This window comes from Bombina bombina, chromosome 7 (assembly GCF_027579735.1).
Source record: "Bombina bombina isolate aBomBom1 chromosome 7, aBomBom1.pri, whole genome shotgun sequence".
NCBI classification, from domain to species: Eukaryota; Metazoa; Chordata; class Amphibia; order Anura; family Bombinatoridae; genus Bombina; species Bombina bombina.
In genome coordinates, this window is record NC_069505.1 from 33,583,573 (window position 1) to 33,608,455 (window position 24,883).

The 24,883-nt window shown below is 39.5% G+C and overlaps 2 non-coding genes across 2 annotated transcripts; both read right to left on the bottom strand.

Moving 5' to 3' along the window:
* Nucleotides 1–297: 297 nt before the first annotated feature.
* Nucleotides 298–407, bottom strand: TRNAL-CAA (transfer RNA leucine (anticodon CAA)). Its single transcript has 2 exons — nt 370–407; nt 298–343 (listed from the first exon to the last, which is right to left on the bottom strand). It is a non-coding gene; the product is annotated as a tRNA-Leu (tRNA).
* Nucleotides 408–7,740: 7,333 nt separating this feature from the next.
* On the bottom strand, nt 7,741–7,850 carry TRNAL-CAA (transfer RNA leucine (anticodon CAA)). The gene is made up of 2 exons: nt 7,813–7,850; nt 7,741–7,786 (listed from the first exon to the last, which is right to left on the bottom strand). It is a non-coding gene; the product is annotated as a tRNA-Leu (tRNA).
* Between the last annotated feature and the right edge of the window lie 17,033 nt (nt 7,851–24,883).

The following is a 24,883-nucleotide window of genomic DNA, read 5'->3' on the forward strand; positions in this document are numbered from 1 at the left end:
GAATACTGACATATACCTACTCAAGCTTCCTTCTCTTTGTGTAAATGGTCTTTTCATATGCAGAGGAAGGGGGAGGGGGTTTCAGTGGGTGTTCCAGTAACCTTTTAAACAGAGCTAAACTGGAAGCTGCTAAGTAAGTTTTTAAACATTTTTATACTGGATTTCTAAATCAGTACTTGTTCATATTATTCTTTATAGCAGTGTCATTACATGCAGTTATATGACAATTGGTTTATATTGTCCCTTTAACTTTTGAAAGTGATTGCACATTTTTAAACTTCAAAAGCAAAAAGTCTATGTCAGAAGTGGGATTTGAACCCACGCCTCCATTCGGAGACCAGAACACCCACATGTAGTGAAGATACAAATCTTGAGTCTGGCGCCTTAGACCGCTCGGCCATCCTGACATTGGGATTTGTGCAGTATACATACTCTTGTTACAACTAACTCATACTTACATATAAAACAGGAAAATATACTTTCCCTTGAGACCTTGTTCAGATATTGTCACTTTATTAGTGGGAGGGACAGAGCAGAACTTTATTATATTTTATATGATTCTTTGAACCAAATCTGACGTCACGTTTGGCAAAGCACCAAGTATTCCCTGTGATAAGTGGTTTCATTGTGTTTTTTCCCCACATTAAATTCTGACTCAAGTATTCTGAGATCAAATCTCAGTGGAACCTACCTTAATTTTTATTTTTCTTTAAATGTACAGAATTCAATGAAAATCATCCATAGCAAGACACTATAGATGTTAAACATAACATTAGAATATATAACAAACATATTCTCTTCCACAAAGAAGATTAATCTCATTCCATTAATTTTAATATAAGTCCATCTCTCAATCCATAGTGTATTGATCACTACAAAATAATAACAGTAATAGAAATGATAAATATAACAATCACATGGTTTATGATCATATTCTACGTTTATTAACATTCAAAATGTCCTAACTTACCAAATTACCAAACTTTTACCCTTTTGCCTTTTCTTCTCCTTGAAAAATAAAGAAACACATGTTTTACCATTTCCCAAAAATCCACTTAAGGGGGGGGGGGTCTAAAGGGGGTCTGATTTATGAGGATAGTTAGAGACATGAAAATTGGTATTTAGATTCTTCTTTAAAAATAAAGAAATACATGTTTTAACATTTCCCAAAAATCCCCTTAAGGGGGCTCAAAAGGGGGGACTGATTTATGAGTATACCTATATCTCAAAAAACAAAGATATTAGAGACGTGAAAATTGGTATTTAGATTCTCCTTTAAAAATTAAGAAACATGTGTTTTAACATTTTCCAAAAAATCCACTTAAGGGGGGTCAAAAGTCTGGTGAGTTATGAGGATACCTATATCTCAAAAAGCAAAGATGTTACAGACGTGAAAATTGGTATTTCCATTCTCTTTTAAAAATAAAGAAACACGTGTTTTAACATTTCCTGAAAATACAGTTAAGGGGGGGGGGGTGATTTATGAGGATACCTATATCTCAAAAACGAAGATATAACAGATGTGAAAATTGGTAATTTGATTCTCCTTTAAAAATAAAGAAATCATATTTTGCCATTTCCCACAAAAATCCACTTAAGGGGTGTGTGATTTATGAGGATACATATATCTAAAAAATTGAAGATATTACAGACGTGAAAATTGGTATTTAGATTCTCCTAAGAATAATAAAGAAATACGTGTTTTACCATTTCCCGAAAAATCCACTTAAGGGGGATCAAAAGGGCGGAGCTAATTTATGAGGATACCTATATCTCAAAAACCAAAGCTACTACAGACATGAAATTGGTATTTAGATTACAAGAAACACCGATAATTAACAAAAGCTCAAGAACGGGCACACATGTGAGGGCACACATTGTTGCAAGTGGTTGTTTTTTTTTTTACAAATCACAGAATCTACGCGAGCAAAGCCACAGGCAACAGCTAGTAATGAATAAAATGAGATACTATCGCCAAATGGCTGAACGAGACGCACATTGGTTAGATGATAAAGAAGAGACTCTAGCAACATGGGAAATGTGGATTGTATGTGGGGGACATCAAACTCCTAAAGTCTAAACATAACTAATATATGGGATGAATAAAATAATGTTGGAATAAATAAAAGTAAAAAATATAAATACATCTGACAATAAAAAATAAATTGAATTTTCTTTGCACCACCGCTCCTCACTAAACTCCTCTCTCAATAACACCACCCTCTCAGAAACTTACACCATCCCTACACAGCAACAATTTTCCATTACCCTGTCTGCCTCTGTCCCCCACCTACCTCACCCACCTCACCTCCCTTCTGGTACAGCATACTTAACCTGCTGCGCTTATGTGTAACTCCCTAATGGAGTTGTTATACGTGAGCTCTGAATGTTTTTCAATTGTTATATGTATGTTTTTGTGTTTTCTGTGCTGTTGTGTTCTTAACGGTACACTGTTGTATCGTTAATTTGTAAATTAATAAAAAAAATAATATATATATATATATAAAGCTCTGCTGACTGAACTACCCAAACCCTCAATCTTTGGTTCCCTCTTCTCAAGATAATGTACTGTCAGGATTGAAAACAAATGGTTCTGGGCTTTCAGGCATTTCCAGGTTCTCTAATTATGAATATTGTGTATATTTTTGTTTTTATATTATTAGTTCTGAGTCAGCAATAATACCTACACAAGGGTTTACAGTTATTTCTTATTTTCTATATCCCAACCTTTATAAAAGAAGAAATAAATTTGATTTCTACCAAAATAAAAAAACACTTTTAAATCCTTCTTTACAGATTCTTCTTATTTTTGCTTGCTCCTTCTTATTATAAATAAATACAAATTAATAAGTAAAATAAAATTTAATAAAATAATAAATAAAAAATAAAAAAGCCCTAGCCAAATTCGGGTTCTATGGTAACTTTCCAAAATTAATTTCCAATGTATATTCCGATGCTAGTGCTACTCTTTTGATCAATAATAATATATCTTCACCCTTCCCACTACATAGGGGAACTAGGCAAGGTTGCTGCTGTCGCCTCTACTCTTTGATCTGGTTTTAGAGCCATTTTGCTTTAAAGTTAAGAAATATTATAAATGGTTGGAAAATAGGTAGTGAGGTTTTTCAACTGTATCTGTTTGCAGATGACTTACTTCTGTGTGTAACCACACCAAACAGATAAAGGACATCATAAAACAACTAGAAGCTTATGGCAAAGTCACAGGCTATAAAATTAACTTTTGAAAATCTAAAGTTTTATGGCTAAAAAGGGCTAACTCTACAAAGAGGTTCTAGGTAGGGATGCCCGCTACCCCCACTGCTTTTTAACATTGCCTTGGAACCACTGGTTATCTAACTCCGGCAACATTTAAATGGTATCCAAATAGGCGGACAGAATTTTTTATTATCTCTCTATGCAGAGGACTTATTATTATTTTTAAATATTTTGAGGATGAATTTACTTAAGTTATTGTATGATGTTCACATGTTTGGGGCCATCTCTGGTTAAAAAATGAATCAGTCTAAATCCAAGCTATTATGGCTAGCAAAGCCATCATATTGTCACATTAAACACCCATTTAAGGAATACATCCGAATTAACTATCTGGGCATAACCCTTAGTAAAAACCTGCAGGAATAGTATGAGTTAAATTTTCCCAAATCTTTCAAAGAAACTAAAAAGAGAATGGCTGATTGGATGAGTCTCCCTATATCTTTTACAGCATGGATAATGCTAATAAAGACAATTTTATTCCCTAAACTACTGTATCTTTTACAAAATATCCTAGTGTTACTTCACAAATCTGATATTAATATGCTTAATAAACTTTGTACCAGTTTTATTTGGAAATGAGCAAGACCGTGTATAGCATTAAATAGGTTGATGAACCCTAGAGTAGTGGCAGGAATGGTATTCCCTAGTATAAGACACTATAGTTTAGCATTTATATTAAAAATTCCAGTAGATTGGATTACAAACTAGTATATCTCTTTTATCCAATGTGAATTCAACATAATTGCTCCAATGGATTTGAAAGCAATTCTTCATTGTCCTTTGTCCAGCTTACCACCTAATGTCTCTAATTTATTGACTTTTTGTAATGTAGTAATAGCCTGGCAGAAATACTGTCTAGAAATGTAAAGATCACCCTATTTCACAAAATTCCTTCCAATTCAGGGCAACCCAGGCTTTATACCTGGTATTATTAATAAGATGTTTGGAATTTGGGAGAGTAAAAGGTTAAGATGGGTAAAACAGCTTGTGAGATCTGATCTATTGCTGGAAACATTTGATAATATCCGTACAAGGTTTGGATTAACCAACAAAGACTTTTATGCATACCTGCAAATCAGACATTACATTATTTACTTGAAAAGCCTAATGCGGGTGGGGCACTGGGATTACTCTTTCCTAGAATTACGTTATTTCAAGAAGCATTCCATTGCTCCTTTTTATGCCATATTGAATTATTTTGCTAAATCCAATCAACTGGATTATTTACATTTTAAATGGTTAAAATACTTCCCTGATATTAGACCTCAGGACATTCCAGACAGCATTAAAATCATTCATCAATCCTGGGTCCCGACATCCTGGCGAGAATCACATATAAAACTGATCCACTGTGTTTAGATAACCACTGAGAAACTGACCAAATGGTATAAAAAACCTAATTATTGTACAAGATGTGGTGCCCCACATGTAGACATATTTCATTGTTTTCGGTCCTGTCCCAAACTCTCTCAGTTTTGGGGAAAAATTAATTATTGGATCAATACAATGCTCTTACTGGAAATATCAGCTCATAATATATTCTTTTTGGTTAAATATGCGGGTGACTCTAAAAATTATAATCTAATTAATACATTATTGATTTTAGCATGCAACTTCATCTTGCGAACATGGAGAGCTCGACAGGCCCCAAAATACATAGAATTTAAAGAATCATTAACTTCACAATTAACGCTTGAGCAAATTAATTTGCAAAAGCCTAATAATTCTCAATTTTTTTTTTTTTTTTTAATAATTAAATCTTTTCGGGAGGCCACCCAAGTGCAGTTAGTAAAACCATTCCTTAATTCAGACTATGTTCAACAAAATATCTATGCGGGGCACTTTCCAAACTTATGGTTGGGGTGACTATATATATTTTTTTCTCTTAAAATATGGTACTTTTAGTCTTCAGGCAACTATGAAGAGAATATAGAGAATTTTCAATGTCAAGGAACTATATTGTTAATGTTAATGGGAAGAAACATATTATGGTGTTCCTTGTACAATGTACATATATTTTTATTTGTTTTTGTCATGTTCTTTGGACTTTGTCGATGTATTCTGGAACATATGTCAAAAAATAAAATAATAACATTTGTTTTTTAAAAAAGGGCTTACTCTAACCATAAACATCCATTCTTGGAAACAGTGTTGCTAAAATACTTGGGGATATATCTGTCTGTTTCACCTGATAAATGGTATAAAGAAAATATAAAAGATATCTTGCAAAAATTAAAAAGCTGGTCTCATCTCCCTTTATCACTGTCTGGAAGAATTGCGTTGTATAAAATGTTTGTTCCCCCCAAGTTATTGTACACCTTACTAATGAAACATCAAGATATTAAAAGCTTTGTAAAGGCAATGAGATACTATCTTTGGCAGGGTAGGAAGCCTAGGATCAAAATGAGTAAGCTCTATTTCCCTTACAAAAGAGGTGGGTTGGCACTACCAAAAATATTGGTTTATAACTATGCCCCTCTCCTTAGGTTCCCATTAGATTGGTTATATCAGTCCGCTAGGTATATTAACTGCAATATGGATAGTAGACTATGTGAACCTCTTTCCCTGAACTTTGTACTTCATGCATCCAAGAAAGTTTTGGGTCGACAAATGTGTTGTCACCCTTTAATTAGGGACATCCTTAAGGCCTGGAGAGCCTAAATGAGACTCATTAAAGTAGCATTTAAAAGCTCTAAATGGCTCCCCCTGTTAGGGAATAGTCAGTTTCAACCTGGCTTATAAAATCAAACTTTTTTAAAAATGGAAAGAGGGGTAACTAACCTAGGTCACTTATGTGACCCCTTAAGCAATTATATCTATAATTTCAAAGATTTTAAGGAAAAATACAATGTTTCGGACAATAAAAAGTTTTATAATTGGCAAGCTAAACACTATTTATTTAAACTCAGTTATTCAACTAGCTCCCGACTCCTTTTTTCAAAAGATCCCTCTCTTGGAACATCCCAAGGCAAAGGTAGGCTCTCTTTCGGTTATATACAAAATCCTTCTATCTTTTTTAGAGCACCAACAAATAAATGAGTTATACATGAAATAGGATAAAATTCTGCTGTTATCCAACTCTGAAAGAGTTATACAAAAAAACTTGGATGCTACATTACGCTTAGACAATTTAGCGAGAGCTAGGGAATCACATTTTAGACTCATACATCAAGATTATATGATCCCCAGAAGGGTACAGAAATGGAAAGAGGAAATAGAGAATACGTGCATGAAGTGATCAAAAGGTAACCCAGATTTGGTACACCTAAAATATTCCTGCCCCAAACAGACACAATTATGGGCAAAAGTGGAATATTTATTATCTAGTATTTTTGACATCAAGATTTCACTTTTGAGTACAAATATTTTATTTCTTACTAAAAACTTAACCTGGGGAGCGAATAATAAATTTATTCATCTAGTTGATATCTTTGATCTTCAAAAATTGGATTGATAAAAGAGTTCCTTCCATTAAACTTCTCAGAGATATTGTTTAGACAAGCAATCTTGGAGGCATATGATTATAAAATGTACAAATCAGACAATCTTGATGAATATGTTAAACTTTGGGGGAAATGTATAATCTTCATGGGTTCAGAATACAAGAATCAAATAAATCAAATCCTTTCAGTTAAACTTATTCAATGTAACTAATTCTGGTATCTGTCTGAGGGGGAAGAGCGATTGTTCTGTAATATTTCCCTACCTTGTTACTTTGTCCTACCTACGTAACACGTACGGCCAAGCCTACATCTAGATAGAGAACTTTCATATCCGCCATATTTGTTTCAAAAGGAGGCTGATGTTAAAAGAGTGATCGTATTCTGTATAATTTTCCGACCACTGTTTTCACTGCAAATCTTGTTGAAACATAAATAATTAAAACATAAACACAAAATATTATGTATGGTATTAGCTTGTGATGATATCATTCATTTTATAAATGTATTTTTCAGGCTATGTAACAACAAATCATCTAAACATATCTGTACCCTGAAAAACTACATTTATAAAATGAATGCTATTATCACAAGCTAATAACATACATAATATTTTTTGATTATGTTTTAATGTTTTATGTTTGAGCGAGATCTGCACTCAAAACAGCCAAATATAACCATCCGATTAATATTTTGACATCAGCTTCCGTTTGAAACAAAAATGTCGGATATAAAAGTGCTCTATCTGGCTGTACGCATTACGTAGGTAGGAAAACGTAACACAGTAGGGAAATATTAAAGAACATCCCCCCCTTTTTTTGGCAGCAATCTATGAAGAGTTGGCCGGGTCTAATGATAAATGTGATCCCATAGTCACTAACTATAGCATTAAAGTGTTATGCCTCTCTGTTTGTTCTACAAAATCTACATAGAAATAACTAATTATATTTGAGAATAAATTTTAAGTGAAACTTAACTTGTGAAAGTGATTAGACATTTTTAAATTACAAAAGCAAAAAGAGTATGTCAGAAGTGGGATTTGAACCCACGCCTCCATTCGGAGACCAGAACACCCACATGTAGTGAAGATACAGATCTTGAGTCTGGCACCTTAGACCGCTCGGCCATCCTGACACATAAATTTTATGCTCTATATATACTCTAGTTACAACTAACTCATACATAAATATAAAACAGGAAAATATATTTTCCCTTGAGATCTTGCTCAGATATTGTCACTTTATTAGTGGGAGGGACAGAGCAGAGCTTTATTATATTTTATATCATTCTTTGAACATGAATCTGATGGCACATGTTAAACAAAGCACCAAAAACACATTATGTTAAGTGGTTCTATGGTGTAATGGTTAGCACCAGGGCCGCCATCAGGGGGTGACAGGGGTGACTCCTGTCAGGGGCCCAATGAGCCAGGGGGGCCCCATGAGGCAAGAACTTAAAAAAAAAAAAATTTTAAATTTGGGCAGCCACCAGTGGGTACTACAGCAGAGTGCTAATTGAGCATGGGGAATGTTATTACAAGGAGTAAAGTATTAACATTTGAGAGGATTTCTTAGTGTGCACTAAACCACTATGCACAGTGTGAGACAGACTTGGCACTTTGTACAGTGTGTGCCTGAGTCAGAGGGCAGATCACTTTCATTTGCAGAGGAGGTGGGACTTACTTAGCAAATGTTTTTTATTTCTTTGTGCAATTTTGGATTGTAACTTCAGTGTGGTAGTAGTTGTTTGGTGGGGCTAGGGGTCCATAAAAACACATTTTTTTAGCAGCAGTGTATTTATGATTATTTGACAATGCTGTAGAAATTCTATATTTAAAACCATGCAGAAATGTTTCCTCCTCAATACACAAATGGTAGATGCCCTTTTGGCAGATATGCATTATATATATATATATATATATATATATATATATATATATATATATATATATATATATATATATATATATATATATATATATTACATTCCAGTTTACTGTCCCTTTATGCAAGGACTTTCCAGATGCAAGGAGGCATTTTATCTAAGATTTTTACATCTGCATAAAATTTTATACTCTCAGACTAAGATTGCTCAGTGTTTGAAATGAGACAGGTTAACTTAAAACTGTTCAGTTTATACTACAGCTGACTTAATTTTGAAATACATACCAACAAGCCTAAATCCTGCATTTAACCAGATCTAATGGTATGAGTACCACAGCTTATGGTCCCACCAAGACCATATAGAGTACAGCATTTTCAAAATCCATAAGTACAGCTGACCGCTGGGAAAATTTGTACACAATATTTGAAGTGGTGCTCTTGGTTGGGGAAAATGGGGAAAAAACAAACAAACAAACATATGTCAACCTTTTAAAGGTACTTTTCTTCATCTAGCCATCTACCCAGCTCATTAATGTACAATTTTGCATTCACAGAATTATTTTTGTTTGCACATTTACAAATATGATTCTTTAAAAAGTGATCTCTTAATTTCTAAAAAATTGTTTATCATGCATGTCACACACTGTTTATTTAGGGCAGCGGTTCCCAACCTTTTTTCTCTCCTGTACCCCTTGATTAGGCTTTTCATTTATGAGTACCCCCTCTCTTCATTACCCCCACCCATCCCTCAAAATAAAGGAAGCACTTTTTTATAGGGGAGGTAAGCTATACCTGAATTGCATACGACTGTACGTGTATCAACAGGATTAAAGCTCAGATCTTATTCTGAGGAGTCCTGCTGTGTGGCTGGTGCCCCTGGCAGCTGCATAGTTGCTCCTAAACAAGGCCCTGGGGGGAGTCAAAGTGTAATGATCATAAAAATAAATATTTAAATTTGTGAGATCAGATCGATATTAACCACCCAGCCACTATGAACGTTTTTAGTTGGAAGTGAAGCAATCTGAATCAAGCAAGCACTAGAAGCAGTACTTTACTTACCGGCACTGACTTAGACCTGCCTCGCCTGTGTGACTCGCAATCTCAACGGCTCTATCACACGTGTCCACGTAGCTATGCTGCTGCAGTGCCGCTTCTATTTGAGCACTTGCAGTCAAAATTGTGTGCATGGGACAGAGGTGGGTGGAGCAGGAGGCTAAGCTGTCTGGTGACACAGGGTGATCATTAATATGTGGACCGGAGTCATCCACACCCGGTCCACATATTTCAGGTGCAGGGGCTCCCATCTACCTATATGCCAGGCCAGGACTTCATTTGTCACTTTCCGGCTAAATGCTCCTTCCTTCCACAGTTCCCCAATGCTTATTAGTTGATGACCCATTGAGAGTGCCCCCCGACCCTCTCCCCGCATCTTCCGCCATTACCAACAATATTTTTGCATACCCCCAACCGGCCTGCCAAGTACCCCTAGGGGTACACGTACCCCAGGTTGGGAACCGCTGATTTAGGGGATGCAAGGTGCATAAATGTGTTAAAAATAATTAAAAGTTTAATAACAGTAAAAAAAAAAGTTTTTACTGTTATTAAACTTTTAATTATTTTTAACTCTTCACCTGCTGCCGTCTACATTTTTTCTTCTTTGAGCTTTGGCTTGTTATATTTATCTGGCACCTTCCCAAGCACCTTATTGGACTTCCGGTTAGATCTCTGGTGCACTGATCTACATCTACTATATTATCTTGGATATCCCTGGACTCTCCCTGGTGAGACAAGGACTTCCATTGGTGAAATCTACCCTTTGTGGTCTACCGGACGACGTGTGGTTCCGGACTGCGATTACTGCACTCTCACTTGCGCCACAATTTGTGAGAAGGATTCCTATGATTATATTGTTGCTTTGTCCTTATTTTGTTTGATCTGCACCATGTGGCGCCCTCTATCTATTTTCTTCTAGATTTTCCATCTGTGTTCCTGGCATAACACTCTGGAGGAGCAGCCTACCTTTTCTTGAAACATTGTAGTGGGGAAACAGGAAGGCGCCAATAGGGTGATAACGCAAATAACCCTGACAAGTAGGTAAGAAGGATAATGGTACTCACAAGCAGGGCGGCACTTAGACGTGCCTAACAAAGCAGGCCGGGACCTCAACGTCGCCCGGAAGACTCATAACGGCAGCAACTAATCCTCGAGCCGGACCAAGTTCCGTGTGGCCAATCAGGATCGCTGGATACTCACACACCCTCCTCTTCGTATGCCGAAATCCAAACACTGGCAGAGGGACGAGTGGGTAGTGGTACACAGTGTGTGACGCTCCCGATTGCCGAGAACTAGATAACAAAGTCCAAAAGCTGGAAAGAGGAGGGAGCAAACTCCAGCAAAGTAAATTAAAACAATTTTTATTAAAATGTTTTAAAACAAAGCATCAAAGCAACGCGTTTCTCGGCTACACAGAGCCGTTTCATCAGGCTGTTATATATTTACTGTTATAACAGCCTGATGAAACGGCTCTGTGTAGCCGAGAAACGTGTTGCTTTGATGCTTTGTTTTAAAACATTTTAATAAAAATTGTTTTAATTTACTTTGCTGGAGTTTGCTCCCTCCTCTTTCCAGCTTTTGGACTTTGTTATCTAGTTCTCGGCAATCGGGAGCATCACACACTGTGTACCACTACCCACTCGTCCCTCTGCCAGTGTTTGGATTTCGGCATACGAAGAGGAGGGTGTGTGAGTATCCAGCGATCCTGATTGGCCACACGGAACTTGGTCCGGCTCGAGGATTAGTTGCTGCCGTTGTGAGTCTTCCGGGCGACGTTGAGGTCCCGGCCTGCTTTGTTAGGCACGTCTAAGTGCCGCCCTGCTTGTGAGTACCATTATCCTTCTTACCTACTTGTCAGGGTTATTTACGTTATCACCCTTCCTGTTTCCCCACTACAGATTTTCTCACCGTTGATACACGCTACAGAAGAGCGGCCTTACATTGGATTATCTGGACTGACCTCCACTTCCACCACCGTGGGCGCACCTCTGTCAAGAACTTTCTGTTTTTGATTTTACTTTTCTTGAAACATTACCCACTATATTTATCCTTTGGGTATTAAAAATTGGACCTTGTTGAACTTGACAAACCAACTATATATACTGTACTAATTTAGTTCCTATATATTCATTTAGCCATTTTCCTCTTAGTTTTATAGTGACTACCAAGTACTATTGTTTTATTCATCTTTGTTCAGTATTCCACGATTTTTTATCTATGGTAATATTTGTCCAAATTGTATTGGATTGAAGGAATTTTATTATTATTTTTTTTTCTGTGTCATATTTGTCCGGCGCCTCTTAGTAGTACTCTGGTGACGTTGGTATCACTAGACGTACTAATCATTTTTTCTGTGGGTGTCTCTGTGAGGGCGTGTGTATGTTTGTGTTTTCTGTGGATGTCTCTGTGAGGGTGTGTGTTTTATGTGGGTGTCTCTGTCTGGGTGTGTGTATGTCTTCGTGTGTTTTCTGTGGATGTCTCTGTGAGAGTGTGTGTATGTATGTCTTTCTGTGTTTTTTATATGGTTGTCTCTCTGTGTGTGTATATCTTTGTGTGTTTTCTGTGGGTGTCTCTGTGTGTGTGTATGTCTTTGTGTGTTTTCTGAGGCTGTCTCTGTTGGTGTTTCCTTGGGTGTATGTGCAAGTTTGAGTTTGTGTGTGTGTGTCCATTGTCTGTAGGACATTTTGACCTTACTACTAATTATTCACATCTTTCTACAGACTTTGAGACTAACAAGACCTTTCTGGAAGTAACCAATCCACCATTTAACCTTTATATTATTATTTAGGCAGTTCAGGTCCCTTCCTTTCAGCCACTGCATGCTGTTGTCATCTTCCTTTACAAAAAGATTATCAGAACTCCATATTTTGTTTTCTAAATCTCCTTTTTTTTACAAAACTGTAGATTGCCTCATTACTTGTCAGGTCAATGTAAACAAGTGCTGAGTGTTTGGGTGTCTGTGTCTGTTTCTTTGCGTGTCTGCTAGAGTGTCTATATGTGAATCCTTATGTGTGAGTGTGTTTGTGTGTTTCAGTGTATGAGTGTGTCTGAGTGTGTGTATGTTACTACCTTTACAACATTTCCAAGTTTAAATAGACAATTAAGAATAAAGTGCATATACGTTTTAGTCACTTCATCAAAAATTGCACATGTCAAAGGAGGGGGGGGGGGGAGGCCTGATCAATGGTTGAGTCAGGGGCCCCAAAATTTCTAGTGGCGGCCCTGGTTAGCACTCTGAAGCCAGTGATCAGAGTTCAAATCTTGGTGGAACCTACATTATTTTTTCTTATTCTTTAAATGTACAGAATACAACAAAAATCATCCATAGCAAGACATTATGGGGTCGGCGGATAAGGGAGCACATACACACTCCTGTCCTCCACAGCTCACCTATGGCAGGCTGATTTCCGCTGCTGGAATTCAGCATTGCACATGAGCGCTATTTTGCACTCAAGAGCAATCCCGTCCCCTGCCTGCACACAGCCAATCACGCTTCGGCAGGAGCTAGACCAGACTAGACCAGGGAGATTGAAATTCGCCACCTAAGAGGTCTGATGACTGCTGCTTGTTAAGGACTGCAGGTTCTCTTGTGAGTATCTGCAGTTGTAGGCAGTCGAAGCCTGCCGAAAGGGCTTGATAAATTGACCCTTAAAGGTGTTAAACATAACATATACAACAAGAATATACTCTTCCTCAAATAAGAGTAGTCTCAGCCCATTCATTATAAGTCCATCTCTCAATCCATAGTGTATTGATCCCCACAAAATAATAACAGTAATAGAAACAACACATATTACAATCACATGGTTTATGATCATATTCTACGTCTATTTAATTTATTAACATTCAAAATCTCCTAACTTACCAACTTAATTTTAACTTTATACATAAATATTATTCATAATCAAAGTTCATTCCCTGACCTCATCTTTTCTAAATGAACAGGAAGATATACCATGATGTTAATGTTAACAATATTATGCAGTATTAATATAAATAACCAAGAATATTACAATTATGGCCTGAATGTAATTAAATAAATACATCTCTTTTGTCAGGATATCTGTGAGTGTTATTAAATATTATATATATATATATATATATATATATATATATATATATATATATATATATATATATATATATATATATATATATATATATATATTATTTATACATGATAAGACCACAGGATTCATTATATATGAAACTGATTGCATCAGTTTATTTACTATAAATTACAGTTCTTTCTGTCAGATGGTTTTGGCTGGGTAAAACAACCCTCCTTCTTGGTTAAATAGGATGCATTGCAAATCTTTGTCCCAATTCATCAAAAGGAATTGCTTTCAAAGTAATCTTAAAAAGATCACTTCAAAAGACTTTTTGATCACTACCTGGAAATGTGTAATAAGATTTCCAATCAGATCACTAAACTCCGTTGTAAGAAGAAGAGAGCCTAGCAGTCTGAGCCAAGTGACAAATTTGATGGAAAGGTGACCATTCACACTTCGATGCAAATTGGTACCTGCTGTGTTGGATACACATCTGTTCTGGCTAACAGAGACACATGTTTTGCGTTGTAACTGAAGTTAATTTTTAAAATAAAAACTTGTATACATTTCAATACTGCATAAAATTGTATAATTCCATGGATCTTAGAAATGCATTCAGATTTGTAATAAATTAAATGAATAACTACATTAGTATATATAAATACTCAAGTTATTTCAAGATAAATACATTTTTCTCTGTTTTCCAGAAATCTAGTGAAAATTACAAGGAAGAACTGATGTGAAAATGAGATTTCTAAACAAAATGTCCTATGAATATTGATCATAAACATGAATATATGCACTAAAAATTATTAGAAACGTGAAATGTGCTGTATTTATTTATTTTTATTTATTTTTTTAAATTTGCAGTTTTTATTAGTTTTTTGTAACAAGAGAATAAGAGATACAACAACTGTACGAGACAATCGTACATTAAATGCAAATACACCAAGACATAAAAAGTATGCAATACTGTCATGACGTTAATACCTATTAAAAAAGGGGTACCAACATTCCAAAAGGACGTAAAGGAACGTCGAGAGGGGGTGGTGGAGAAGGGAGGGAGGGGGGGAAGGGAGTGGAGTATGCTAAGAGGCCTTTTAGGGGAGGGGAAGGGTCATGGAAGGAGCCAGTTCAGATACACAAGAGGAAGGCCAGGCATTCTGCCAAAGTGATTGGGGGTGTACTTTCACCTAGGTGTCAAAGCTGGGGAGCCAGAGGGTGTTAAACCTACTTTTCCAATCGGACCATACTAGTTCGAAGAAATCAGTCCTGCCTGAGGCATAATAAATGCTCTTCTCCATGGAGTATATGTAAGCCATAGTGGAAACAATATCCGACCAGGCTGGGGGGAGGGATCTTTTCCAAGATCTCGCTATATTAAGTTTAACTGCCGACAAAAGGTAAATACTAAGTGAACTATAATGTTTGGGCAGTTTGCATGTGCCTAAATGGAATAAGGCCGTCTCGGGTGTTCTAGGTAGGTTGATACCTAAGCTGGCTAGCGTAGAGAAGCATTTGTTCCAGATAGGTTTGAGTCTGGGGCAGCTCCACCAGATATGGATCATGTCCCCTATATGCGAGCAGTCTCTCCAACAGGTGGGGGAGACTCCAGGGAAGATCTTTGCGAGTCTAGCTGGGACGTAGTACCAATGCGTGAGCACCTTAATGTAGATTTCAAGGATGGTAATGCAGTGGAGGGTTTTCTTCGTCAATAGGAGTGTACGTTGCCACTCTGTGAGGGGTTTCGTGAAGTCTAACTTCCGTTCCCATTTTAGAATATGTTGAGCTTTGTCATCTGGGACAGCACCCTCCATAAGGGTGTAGCGTAGGGAAAGTGGTTTGCCCAGCCTAAGCCCCTGTTGCCATTGAGCTTCCCAGATGGTGAGCTGTCGAGGCGAAGAGGGTTTAAAACCCCACCTTGACAAGAGGCTGATCACTCTTGAGTATTCAAACTTCATATACAGGGGTGTGGATGGAGAAACCTCAAGTTGGTTGAAGGAGGAGAAGGTTATGGGAGGCGAGGTAGACCAAAGGTTCGCCACTCTTGTGACACCCAGCCTAGCCCAAGCAATCGGGTGTGAATCAGGTAAACCAGACAAGAGGCAATGGAAGTGATTGGGGACGGGTGGGGGGACACCTAAGGGTTATGTCGTAGACGGTCCCAGGCGGACAGGCATTCCCGAATAATCGGGTTAGAGGCACCTAGGTTCCTTCTACAGTGAGGTGGCGTCCATATTAGGTCCCTCAGGGTAAGATTGTGCGGTAGGGAGGCTTGCTCAATTGTCCTCCACTTGCAGACTGACTCCTTAACTCCCCATTGGGAGATATGGGTGAGCATAGCGGCATCCGCATACCTAAAAATAGAGGGAGAAGCGACCCCACCGTGTATTCTAGGGTACTGTAAAATGTTATGGGCAACTCTAGGGGGCTTACTCTGCCAAATGTATTTAGTACAAGCGCTCTGGAATTGTATGAGAAGGGTTCTGGGAACCCTGATTGGGAGACAGCGAAGGGCGTATGTAAATTTAGGTAGGTAGCTCATTTTTAGGGCCGCTATGCGCCCAAGCCATGAGACACATTTGAAGTTCCATCGCAAAGGCAGGGACCGAAGCTCGGTCAAAAGGGGTTTGGAGTTATCTTCAATAATTTGAGGGAGAGAATTGGACAATTTAACACCAAGGTGAGAGATATACTTATGGCTAGGGATAAACTTATAATTTTCGCGTAGGCTTCTGGAGACCTCCTCAGGGAACCCAGAGGTAAATAATTCTGATTTTGAGTGGTTTAATTTATAGTACGACATGGTACTAAATGTCTCGAGGAGGGACAGGAGTCTCGGTCAAGGGTCTGGAAAAGAACAGGGTAGTATCATCGGCGAAAAGGGCCACTTTGTGAACCGTACCGTGTAGAGTGATTCCCAAAATCTCTTTATCTGCCCTAATAGCCGCGGCCAAAGGCTCCATGGCTAGTGCAAACAGAATCGGGGAGAGGGGACAACCCTGTCGGGTGCCATTGGAAATAGAAAAGGGGGTGGGGTCAAACACCATTCCTCTTACTGAGGCTATTGGGGAGGAATATAGGGCCTTAATTGCGAGTATAATTTGCGTGGGGAACTGGAAGTTCTCTAAAACCCGCCAGAGGTACTCCCATCTGACGCGGTCAAAGGCCTTCTCAGCATCAAGAGAAAGCACCGCAAGTGGTCTATCCAGTCTCTTGGCTTCTAGGAGGATGTCAAGGAGCCTCCTGGTGTTGTCTGGGCCCTCTCTCCCTGGAACAAACCCAACTTGGTCCAGGTCAATAAGTGCTGGGAGCAACTTTGCTAGCCGGTTAGCTAAGATTTTGGCGTAAATCTTAAGGGTTGGGTCTTTGTTGGGTTTAGGGATGGTAATGATGGAGGCCTCTAGGAATTCCTTATTGAATTTCCCTGTGGACATTGCCTTATTAAAGAATCTGGTAAGCATAGGGATGAGTTCTTCCAGGTACGTCTTGTAAAAAATAGCCGTAAATCCGTCTGGCCCGGGGGCTTTAAGGGACTTTTAAGGGAACAATTTTTTAATGACCAACTTAACCTCTTGGTGATCGGGGTGTCAATACACTCTATATGGGTTTTGTCAAGGATGGGGAGTTTTAGGGATTGAAGGAATGAACTGATGTTTTCCGAGGGAGCTTTCCTGGGTGTCGCAGTGTCGCCTATATTGTAGAGCTCGGAGTAAAACTTTTTGAACTGTCGGCCAATTTGGGAGGGGAGTCCAAAGGATTGTGTGCCCTGTTTAATTTTGTGGATGCGAGTGGCACCTGTACGTTGCCTAATTTTGTTTGCAAGTAGAGAGTCTGCTTTATTGCCTTTGCAGTATAGGAGGTGTTTTAAACGGAGGAGATTAGGTTGTGTCTTATGGAATTCCAGCTGGTAGATGTGCTGCCTAAGGTCTTCCACCTCAGATTTGTTGGCTACAGGATATGAGGTCCGTCGTTGGGTTTCAAGAACCCGCAGTCTACAGTGTGCCTGGGATAGGGAGAGACCTGCCTGCCTCCTTAAGTGAGCCTGCTTGCGGATAAAGAGGCCTCGGAGGGTAGCTTTAAATGCTCCCCATATTGTGTTCTTGCTAACATCTGGGGTATCATTAGTCTGGAGGGTGAAGCAGATCTCCTTCCTGATCTCCTCTCTAAATGGGACATCCGAAAGGAGATGGTGCGGCAATCTCCAAGGGGCCCTGGTCTTGGTAGTGTGGCTAGAGTCAATGTCTAGGGTGACAAGGTCATGATCCGACCACGGGCAGGAATGAATGCTCGCGGAGCGGATCAGATCCAGATCTGTGGGGTGGCAGAAAAAGTAATCTAACCTAGAGTATGTAGCGTGTGGATGGGAGTAGTGGGTAAAATCCTTGTCTAGGGGGTGTAGGGACCTCCAAATATCAAAGTAAGTACACTGGCACATAAGTTCCCTGAATCTACGACAGGTGGGGTCATGGCTAGAGGGGGGTCTCTTAGAAGGGCTGGTTTTTCTATCTATCTTCCCATCCCACACCATATTCAGGTCACCTGCAAGGATTACCCTGCCCTGTTTAACTTTTTCCACATGTAGGAGAACTTTCCTGAGGTACCGAGGTTGGAGCGAGTTCGGAAGATAGACCGAGACCAGAGTATATGTGACATGGTCTAGGTTACAAATAAGAATGAGGTATCTGGCCTGAGGGTCTCTGAATATGAAGAGGGGCTCATAAGCCACTCTTTTGTGTATTAGGATGGCTACTCCCCTGGCTTTTTTAGTGAAGGGAGCCGCCTCGAATACTGGGTAATCCCTAGATGTGTGGAGGGGGGGGGGGGGAGTCCGCTAGCAGTTGTGTCTCCTGGAGGAAGGCTACATCCGCCCCATGGTGGCGTAGGGACCGGGACAGGAGGCATCTCTTGCCCACAGTATTAAGGCCTCTAACATTATGGGTGAGGAGCCTGAGGGAGGCCATTGAGAAATCTTGCAAAAGGGTGAAGGGAAGGGTAGGGATCAAAGATTGGGTAGGGGGATGGGGAATAGAGGGAAGCAAGTGGAAGTAGTCCACCTATGTGGGGCCCTGGAATGGGCACCAGAAATTGGGGGGGAGCTAACCCTGCCTGAGAGGCAGAGGGACTAGTGCAAGTAGCCCCGCTCTTCTGCAAGAAAGAAACAAAGTAACTAAGTAAACATATAAATACTCGAACTCTAACTGGAGCTAGTTACAATAACAATAAACAGATAAACAAATAACAGTACATGAAAATGACATTGGTATTGAAGTGCGGTTCAACATCCTCAAGTGGGTGAGGCTTGAGGCCTCAGAGCGTGGTCAGGGGGGTTGAGTTTTGGTTGCTTTGGTCTCTGTTCTTTAATGGACCATTCTGGAGCTGTGACCCGCAATCTGGAGCGGACCTCCTGCTGGTTGTCTGGAGTGGCTTGGAGGCCCCAGTTAGCTAACAGAATGCCTCCCATAGAGGGTGAGGAGACCGTGTGGGTTTGGTTATCCTTGGTCACAATCCATTTAGGGGGGAATCCCCACCTGTATTTGATTCCTGCTTTCCTCAGCTGAGTAGTAATTGGGGCGTAGAGCTTTCGTTGTTGTAAAGTATGTGAGGAGAGGTCGGGTAAGAGTTGGATATCCTTGAAATTATCAGGGAGAGTGGGTTTGCCATATGCTGCTTGCATCAACCGGTCTTTAAAGGTGAAGTGGTGGAAGCAGACGACCACATCTCTCGGCTTGTCTGATGATACTGAACGTGGCCTAAGAGCCCTGTGGGCCCGTTCCATAGCATGCATGTTGCCTTCCAAAGGGCCTAAGAATGCGGTGAACAGAGAGAAGAGGTACTCCTGTAAATCACATGTGTTAACTGTCTCAGGGATGCCTCTGAACCTGATATTATTCCTCCTAGCTCTGTCCTCCACATCCGCAAGTTTAAGCTCAAGTTGGGAAATTTGTTCGGCCAGATTTTCTGCGTAGGCTAGAAGGTTCGAGTTGTCAGTAGCCAAATCATCTTGTTGTCGTTCGAGAAAATCAACTCTATCACCTTATTTCCTGGATTTCTTTTTTAAGTTCAGCTGAGCTTCTCTGGATCTCAGTGGTGATAGATTTGGTCTGAGCTGTAAGAAGTTTCTGTAGAGTGCTTTCAGTAATGTAATGGTTGAGATGTGCGACAGACTGAGAGCTTGACTGGGAACCCTCATCCTGAGATTCAGGGTCGCTGATGTCCTTGTTCACTGAGGTAGGCATCTTGCGTGGTTCAATGGTCAAGAACAGTCTTTTTTGAGGCCGCTTGGGACTTGGTATTTTTTCTAGCTGAGTGCAACATATTTGGCTATGTAGGGAGACCAAGTAATGGATCTGTAGAATGAAATGGAGGCCTGCCCTGACCACTTACACACAAGGGAGTCATTAGACCACTGGGCTAATCACAAAGAGAAAAAGGATGTCTAGAATATCACATAAATTAGGCTTCAGCACTTAGTTAGAGCATTTGCAATAAATGTAACACTGTAAGAGCAGGGCCAACACAGCCCTCGGTTGGAATTACACCTGGCACATAATATTAAACCTTTACATTAAGGGTGGAGGAGGCCCAACAAGTGGACCGTGTAGTCTGAGACTGCTGAGTGGGTCCCCCCCACGCCCAATAGCGGTAGTGATCAAACGTCAGGCCGTCAAAGGGTTGTAAGCACAGCCGAGGAGCCACCCAACAGACCTCAGAGTGCGCCCCCTCTGGACTCAGGGAATAGGGGATACGACACTGAGGAAGGGAGAGGGTAGATGGAGGTGACCAGCCCACCACTGGAGTGGGCCGGAAAGGGAGAGTCCCGAAGGGGTCACTGCAGTGGTACCACACAAATCATATCCTCAGCAAGTAGAGAATTGAGGAAAGAAAACCTGTGAGCTGTAAAATGAAGTAAAGCAGTTAAATACACAGAGCATAAACACAGATGCTGGCGCAGCAGCAATAGTTTCACAGAACAATGGAACAAGCTGTTGTGACAATGTAGGCTCTATAGCCGGCAAAAATGTGCTATTTGCATACACTATTTGAGAGAGCTGAGTCAGCAGGTGTTTAGAGTCCTGCTGAGGCCTGCATAGTGTGTCCTGAAATAAATGAGTCAGAGCGGGGTTTGTTCAGATGCACAATTCACAGCAGGGAGCAGGGTTCTGTTTTACTATACCCTTCTGAGGGTACCAGCTATCACATAAATAAATCTGCTCCCAGGATGTGGATATATATTAGGCGTCTAAGTACAAGCGTTATGATTACCAGGTCTGTATGTCTGCAGCTGTAAATGACTCCTTTTAGCTCCAGAGATCCAGTGAAATAGGGTCAGAGAGGGTATTGATTAGATATAAGAGTCAGTTCAAAGTGTGTAGCTTTCTTATGTCCTCATAGGTGTATGTAAGAACACTGGTTGAAGTATGACCTGAATTACACAGGTAGGGCTACTGTGGAGTAGATAGGAGAGGGGCTCTGGTAGAGAGTGGTGGAGCTGGGTCTCCTGTGTTATGAGAGAGACTTGCAATGTCCTTGGAAGGTGAATGATCTAGCTGCTCACTTGGAACAGCAAAGCCCCATGCATAGGTGTAAATGAAGGGCTCCCAGGGGGTGATAGGATAAGTCCATAGGGGGTATATGAACCTCGTATGTCTGTAAGGAGGTCTTCTGGGGTCAAAAGATACAGGACCCAGGGCACCTTAAGCACAGCTATTCACAGACCGGGTATTGTAGGGCCTCAGGGAGAGTGGAAATGAACCGAGTGTTGCAAATGGCCCTCACAGGTAAATCCCAAGCTGTTTGGCAATTTAGGGTGTTTAGCTCACCCCCCCTTCCTTGTCTCACCTCTGGTCGGGAGCGGAGGCCTCCGCGGCAGATGCAGTTTCCCCGGTCAGAGCACGGGTACCCCAGCACCCAGGGGGTATAGATGAGGCAGCTCCTAAGTGTCTGGGTGGTAGCAGGCAAGTATAGACATCTGGGGAGTCGGTACTTAGGACTCACTTTCTGCGCCAACCTGGGGCACGCTGCTGCAGAGGGGGGAAGGCCCAGGCAAGATCGTTATTTGTTTTTATATTAAGTTCCTGAGCCACCTCTGAGTCCCTGTAGTTTCATACAATGATGTGGTTTACTAGATTGGCTGTTGTAGTGTAGCCCAATAGCTTGAAGTGGTTCAAGTTAGTCAGTATGTGGGGGTATTAGAAGAGGGCCCCTCTAAAATAAAGTATCCAAGATTAACGTAGGAGATTATGTGACTTAATCCAGATAGTCCTAATGAGATCTTCTACCCCCAAAATGAAAAACAAGTGCCCACTTGATGCTGCTGCAAAATCTCACTTAAGCTGTGGTGCAGGGAGGAGAGGCACAGTCACTCTTACCTATGTCTTGTTTGGGCCTCCATGTGCAGACGAATCTCCGGAGCTGCAGGGTGACGTGGCCCTCAAGATGGCGGCTATTAGCGTGAAGAGCGGGCTGACTGTTCCGGTAAGCTGAGGCTCAGTGTATGTGACAAGCGTGCTGTGCGGCAAGCAACCGGGTCTTCCCCAAAGTGCTGAACGGTGATCCTCCTCGGCAGTGAGTGCAGAGGGTTGTAAAGGTCTGCACGCAGCTCCGCGGTCAATGTGGGATCAGAGCCATAGAATCCGGCGTGGGGTATGTGGGTGTCACAAGCCCATCCGAGGTCACAGCTGATGGTGTCCAGTAAACACTCCGGCGTGTAAGTAGGTGATTATGGGCACTTGTTAGCCCGGGATGAGCGGTCACGCTGCTGAAGCAGCCCTCTGCCTAGGAGCGCAGTGATGCGGTATGTTTATTATTAAGGGAGCTCCCAGGAGACATAAAATTTCTTTGATGGGTAAATTTCTTTTAGTGGGGTATTAGGGGCAGTCAGAGAGCTAGATTTGAAAAATTTGTCCCCAAAAAAAAGAGAATAAGCGGTTTTAGGATAGTTTACACGAGAGAGCTCCGTCTCTGTGCGACCGCTCAGTATGGTAGTAGGCTCCGCCCCCCGCTGTATTTATTTTAAGATGCAATATAATACCAGGATGTTGAATGCTTTGATTCTGTGAAGAAAGATGGTTAACAGCGAGCTTATTAATCACAAGACAAGCTTTTGTGGGGCATTTCCAATTTCACCAATGATTAGAATAAAAAAGTGTGGGGATTATCACGTGATATAACCTTATGCAAGAGGATAGAAGAGGGCTGGTTCGCTGTTTGCTAAATTTTTGACTGATAACTTTGTTGCCTTGGAACACAGTCACTATAAGCAAAATTGGGATACCTTTTATTATCCATATTGCAATACCTTTATTCATATGAGGTGAAACAAGAAGTTCTGGAAGCTGAAACATTGATTTGTTTATTTGAGTAAAGTATAAGAAACTGTTAAGTATATTTAATATTTTAAATCAAAAGCTATAGTTAGATTATAGTTAGTAATTTTAAAAGGGCACCATTTGTATTTTAAGATCATGTTCATAGTCCTATATAGTTTAACTAGTAATATTTAGTGCTAAGTAATTCATATTTGCAACTAGATATATGTTAGGATTTACATTATTGTAGATAAATAAGAATTTATTCCTGCTCAGATAACATAGAAATTGGCTGTTAAAGTATCTTGTTATATAGTTTCACTAGGCACTGTGAAAGTTAGCGGTCCATATTGTGGTATTTTAATGCAACTCTGATTTGGGAGATTATTGGGAATAAGGTAATTTGTAAAGGTATATTTTTATGATCTTTGTATAGAATATTGTAACAGCATAAGTGTGTATTATCTGATTCATGATCTGGTTTCTATAAATATAATTCAATGTGTTTATAAGTTTAACTAATATAAAGAATTTAGGAATAAAATATTGATTTTAATTGTTTTGTATATGCATTTTATTGGGGGTTTGTTTTAAAGAATAATTATTAAATAAATTGTATTATAACCTGGCTATATACTGACATATTATTTGGAGGCACTGCTGAGATCATATTACATTTATCACATTGATATAACATACTTGTAGTAAATAGAGATTATAAAAACAAAAAAGAAAAATATTATTAAAAAAATTTTTTGTAAAAATTGATTACATTTTTTTTAATTTTTCATATTTCAAAATTAATTCAAAATTAATATTAATATTTTTAAATATTAATATTTTTAAAAATATTTTTTTTTCTTTTTATTGGTCAAAATTGTATTAGCATTCTAATTTAACTAAATACTAAGACAATATAATAATGTCTGTTACTAGAAGTGAATCAATTAATTCTATATATAGTGTTGAAATATGTTCTCCAAAATTATCCCTCACTCAGGGCGATATCCTTAAGATGGACATTATAGGCTACATTAAAAAGAGGTTTAATATTGCGGGTGATTTAATTGATTATATGGATATGCTTGCAATTAAGGCTAAAAATATTGCTATTGATGATGGAAGGTGGAATGAAAAAAATGAATTATTCCAAGAATTATTAAAAATTAATCAATGCAAAAATCTCAAAAAACGGGATGAACTAATACTAAAATCTTGGCCCCTTGTAATATGCATTATTGACGAAATGTTTAAAATTCTTATAGAAAAGGAATTGCAAATACAGGGGCTAAATGATGGTATTCGCTCATCACGCAAGTACGAAGAGAGATTAGAAATGGCTGAAAATGAAACATTTAAGTAAGACATGGCCGCCTTAGATAAGCATAACCTAAATTTACTAGCCAAAATACAAGAGTTAAATAAACAACTCGCACAAAGCCAGAAAGAACTAAGTGGTTTAAAAAGGCCGTATCATCATAATGAAAACCCCTCTATTAGCAATGAGGATAATGCAGATAATTCTAACTCTCTTAAAGAATACATCAGAAATGAACTGCAGACATTTTGGGAAGAATTTAAACAAAGGACCCCTATTGGGTCAGAAATACACTTTCCAAATAGACAGTCCCCTCATGTTATAAATTCAGGGAACTGCTATACCTCAGAGGAGGGGGAGGGCATCTCTAGTAGTGAGTCAGAGGGCGGAGCCAGCTACCCAAATAGCCCACATAGTACTAATGTACGTAAGGGGTCTCCCCATAGTAAATATAGGGCAGATAGGGGGTGCTCCAGCCCCAAAAATAAGGTCCCTAGGAGAGCCCAAGATACATCTAATAAGGTATATGACCCCTAAAATAATTACTTTT